Source organism: Lytechinus variegatus, chromosome 15, assembly GCF_018143015.1.
Source record: "Lytechinus variegatus isolate NC3 chromosome 15, Lvar_3.0, whole genome shotgun sequence".
Taxonomy (NCBI): domain Eukaryota; kingdom Metazoa; phylum Echinodermata; class Echinoidea; order Temnopleuroida; family Toxopneustidae; genus Lytechinus; species Lytechinus variegatus.
The window spans coordinates 2,072,152-2,077,765 of record NC_054754.1 but is presented as its reverse complement, the minus strand read 5'-3'; positions in this window follow the sequence as shown (position 1 = coordinate 2,077,765).

Below are 5,614 nucleotides of genomic sequence, written 5' to 3'. Positions count from 1 at the left end.
TATTTTAAATAAAAACAATTCTTCAGCAAAATACTGTTCATGTGACCTTCTGAATCACTTAAAACCATGTGTAAAGTGATAGTGTCAAATTGCCCTATAAAATTAGGTGAACTTCACCATGTATTTGAGAGTTACCCTGAGTTCGGTGTCTCATTACTGATAATCTTAGCTGTTCTTGAGCTAAGGACCACTTACCCCAATAATTTTATACCTAAGTGTAGCATTTTACTTTATTTGAGTGGTTTCATCTCTTGAGAAGCTACATTTACTTGTGTACATGTAGATGCCTGAAGCCCAGGTGGTAGAGGAGGGGACTTGTAATGTGTTGAAGTTTCATGACATATTGGCCCGAATTCATGACATATTGGCCCGAATTCAGATAGGCAGTTTTTAAAACCATCTGTTAGAACCCATGGTTTATGCAGACTTCCTGTATAAATTACACTTATTTACCGCTTTTGTCACAGTGCACCAAATTGACGCCTGTTGAGGTGGTTGTCAACGCTATTTTATTCATCAGTCCACTGTTTAAAGAGTGGATTCTTGAATAAAAAAGCGTACTTAACCATGGCAACAGGCGTCAATTTTGCAGACTGACAAAATCGCACATCAGAATTGGACATTTAACATCGGTGTAATTTATACAGGAAGTCTGCATAAACCATGGGTCCATGGTTTTAAAAACCGCCTTTGTGAATTTGGGCCAGTGGTTCTGACTTGTCGTGTCTCTTAACCAGAGGCTCATGGGTTCAATTCCACCTCAGGCCTTCATATCCTTCAGCAACAAATATTTCCATTTTGTGCTGGTGAGGGAGGACCTGGCAGGAATTCTCAAAACGCAATGCCCATGACAGCTACTCCGCTATCAAAAGCCAGGGTAATTATGCTACAATGCTGCAGAGACTTCTGATAAAGAAAGTGCTAAGCACTTCATATATATTAGCAACTATAATGATTATTATTATTACTAGAGTTCATGCTAATATGATACATTCGCTGAGGCATTTATCCTTATTACCAGGTCTATAATAACAATAATAATGATAAACCCACAAAGTTTCCTCATGACAATATTTTCATAGGTCTCTTGGATAGCACTAAAAGTTGTTAGTTCTCCCTTTCCTGACATAGCAACATCTTAAGTATCATAATTGTACATGTATTATGCTGCATGAGTATCAGGTACAACTCATATATGTGGTTTTGTAGCTCTCGAGATGGTTTTAATGAATTGCGTTTCTATTTTTACTAGTGAAATCTCTCTGATACATGATTTACTTACACAGGTGGCATTTTTGCACATTATTGTTTGTGTACATTGTGGAAATATGTACATGTTTTTCTAATAAACTCATCCAAACAGATGACTCCTAAATCAATTAACCTTATTTTTGTCAAATCATATTTAGAAAACATTTTATATATGATCCAAAATTCATCTCAACAAAATACGATCAGGTGATTCTCAATTTCCACTTACATTTAGAGATTTTTGAGGTGAAACGTTTATCAGCTTAAGTCTAAGGTTGGACATCCTTATGAAAAAAATACCAAATACTGTTTATATAGTAATAATAAAATGGTTATGCATAGATATTTCTATTGTTTTAAATGTAAAATTTAGTTATATCATTAGCTGCTAGCATAGCTGGTGTATTTGTGTATGGATAGTGCCCCTTTAATAGCTACGAATCATTTATGATGAATCCTACATGTGGTACTTTAATGACCAAATATATTTAGATCAAGCCATGTGCTTCGCCAAGTATATGTGTTCATTAGTTGCATCTATTACATAGTTCATATTATATTTTCCCCAATTTCGTGGCAATCTTGGTGTGTTCAAAATAGCAAAAGCTATCTTTTGTTGATAACATGAAATCCCTAACATTTATAGCTGTATGTGGTTATAAAGTTTATGAATCGACCTGTTTTTGTTCCATCATGGGAATCCATTTTTCCTAATATTATTTTGGCTTTATAATAGCATAATGATATTCAAATATCTTTAAATGAATTTAATGGAAAAATCTTCAAACTTCTACCATTTTTCCTATTATTTTGGCTTTATAATAGCATAATGATATTCAAATATCTTTAAATGAATTCTATGGAAAAATCTTCAAACTTGTATTTTTCTCAGACCTATTGTATTTTGTATTTATGTAGCTTTTCTTCTATGGAAGGGCTTTTTTAAATAACACAAGTTCTTAGCAATATCTGTATGGTTATTTTATTATTATTATTAATTAATATTATTACTATTATCATTGTTATTATTATGAACATTATCATTAGTATCGTCATGATGATCATTAGTATTGTTAATATATATTATCAAAAGAGAGGAAGAGAAAATTTTTATTTCAAGTATTCCAACTTTATTTATGAATCCTTTCTCAAATTCTGTCCCATTATTTCAAAATGAGAAATGCGTATTACCTAGTGTAAAGTTGCTACAGCTCTGTTCACTAATCCTTGCAAACAGTTTTATGTACATGTAGTTTTTTTTCTTTAGTTGAATAGAATGTTTTACATGTGTATTGATGCTTGTGTGGGGCTATAGGTTCGTACATGTATGATCTTCTGCTCGATTATATATTCTTAGCCATTCCATAGAAGTGTTTAATATACCACCACCAAAATATTACTCTTATTAGTGTAAGATATTAAAGTGCAATTACATAATAAACATATAAAGGTAGTTCATTTTGGTTTAATATTATATACCAAAACTATTTTTCCTCAATTCTTGCTAACTGGTTTCACATAGAAAGGATGTATGGTGTAAGGGATGTATTATTGAAAAGACATAAATGTATGTATTTTTGGGGTGAAGAATATTGAATTATACACTGCATGAACAATTTGTATGTACTTAGAAACTATATGAAATATTATTGCATTTTGTTTAAGTTAAGCCATACTTCTGTTATACCAATTTAAATACTTGACTTTGAGGTGTACGTTAAGTACAATCTGATGAAGTTTCCAATTCTGTTGTTTTTTAATGTACATGTACAGTATATGTATAACTGTATTAATTAAATCTGTTGCTTGGTTCATTTGCATTGGTGTTGCAGGGGGGTTTTTTTAAAGAGAAATCTTAATACTTCATTTTAATTTAATGGGATTCAGGGATATTTTTTGCATGCACTACTACATTAAATTTACCACTGAAAATGAAAAATTTCATGTTTTTATTTTATTTATTAAAAATAATTGTAATGTATATATTAGAAAAATTAAACCAAAATTGAATTATTGTGATAAGATACACACGTATGTGTTAATAATGAATGCATGGAAAATAAGGCATTTGATATTCAATGAACACAAATTGTAACAACCTTTTATTAAATTATACAAACAACATCGTTTCCAGATTGATTTTTTTTTTTTTGGGGGGGGGAACCACAATAAGGACTCGTACAATGCAACACCATTGCAAATGGGCAGATTATTTCACGATGTCCACCAATTTTCTTCCAAACTATTGAAAACTATGTTTATCTACCATTGGACAAATTTATAGTCCAATTTTTAGCCATGCGTATTATGTGGACATTGAAAATACATTATGATGTATCGAGGGTGGAGCAGATCACTTACATGTAGAATGTGTATTAAGGTATGAATAGACTTGTACTAAATATAAAGGTATAATAAATCAAAACTTGTTAAGTGATCATGTATGTGTGTCTGGTCATAGCAGTTAAAGCAGCAAATTCCCACTTGGTCTACATTCTTGTTTAAATTTCCATTTGGTCTAATTTTCATTAAAGGTCAAGTCCACCTTAGAAAAATGTTGATTTGAATCAATACAGAAAAATCAGACAAGCGCAATGCTGAAAATTTCATCAAAATCGCATGTAAAATAAGAAAGTTATATGACATTTCAAAGTTTCGCTTATTTTCAACAAAATAGTTATATGAACGAGCCAGTTACATCCAAATGAGAGAGTCGATGTCACTCACTCACTATTTCTTTGTTTTTGTATTGTTTGAATTATACAATATTTCATTTTTTACGAATTTGACGATTAGGATCTCCTTGCCTGAAGCATAAAATGTTAAAATAATGGAATTCCACGTGTTCAGGGAGGAATGAAACTTCATTTCACAAGACAATAAAAATATTTCATATAACAAAATACAAAAGAAATAGTGAGTGATGTCATCAAATCTCTCATTTGAATGTCACTGGCTCGTTCATATAACTATTTTGTTGAAAATAAGCGAAACTTTAAAATGCCATAACTTTCTTATTTTACATCCGATTTCGATGATATTTTCAGTGTTATGCTTGTTGAATTTTTCTCTTTTTATTCAAATCAAGTTTTTGTTGGGGTGGACTTGTCCTTTAATAGCCTGTGAGCAATGTAATAATTTGTCTTATTTCATCTCATGTACCTAATATTCACTTGGTCTAACATCACCTTGTCTGTTCTGAGATGGGCTACTTGTGAACTGAATCAAATTTTCATTTGACAAAGTACAAAATGAGAAAACGTGGGAATATTTGACAATCTGGGCATTAGGTTAACTGGAATATAGCCCAAGTGAGTAACATACCAATTGATGGGTAATTGATAGTAGTCCAAGTGAGTTTAGCCATGATGATCATTAGAACTGTGATACAGAAAGCTGCATGGTAGGATCTTGATTCTCATAAAGGTGGGAAACATTTGCCATGGCACAGGAGTTAAAAGGTTAAAAAAAGAAAGAAGTAAGACTTTCATCAAGCCGCTTGGAGGGAAATATGATCGTTTGGAAAGAGAGGACGAGATGAGGGTCAGATGGAGGAAGGAAAGAACGAGAGAGACGGGCAGTTGGAAAGAGAGGACGAGATAAGGGTCAGTTGGAGAAAGAGGAAGGAAAGAGCGAGAGATGGGGGCAGTTGGAAGGAGAGGACGAGATAAGGGTCAGATGGAGGAAGGAAAGAATGAGAAAGAGAGATGGGGGCAGTTGGAAAGAGAGGATGAGATAAGGGGCAGATGGAGAAAGAGGAAGGAAAGAACAAGAGAGACTGGGGCAGTTGGAAATAGAGGATGAGATAAGGGGCAGATGGAGAAAGAGGAAGGAAAGAAAGAGAGATGGGGCAGTTGGAAAGAGGATGAGATAAGGGGCGTAAGGAGAAAGAGGAAGGAAAGAACGAGAAAGATGGGGGCAGTTGGAAAGAGAGGATGAGATAAGGGGCAGATGGAGAAAGAGGAAGGAAAGAACAAGAAAGAGAGACGTGGGTAGTCAAGGTGACCAGATTTGGACAGTTGAAATACGGGAAAAATTCAAGGTCAAAATCGGTGGTGTAATGAGCAAAATGTATCAATTATGATTCAAATTTTCTCCTCCATGACTGTTAAAATAACATTGAAATTTGATCAAATGATTTCCTGTGCAAATTGATGCCACATCATGTTTTAGCACAAGATAAGTTTGAAAAGAATTAAAGAAGAATTTTAAACTTCAAATAACATTTGTTGGCAAGGCAGCAACAGCTCATTAATTGTAAAATCAAAACATGGATAGAACTGTTTCACTGAAATACAAAATTTCATAATTCCTCATCTTTTTTTAAATTAAAAGGACACAATAAATCAAATACCTGCACATA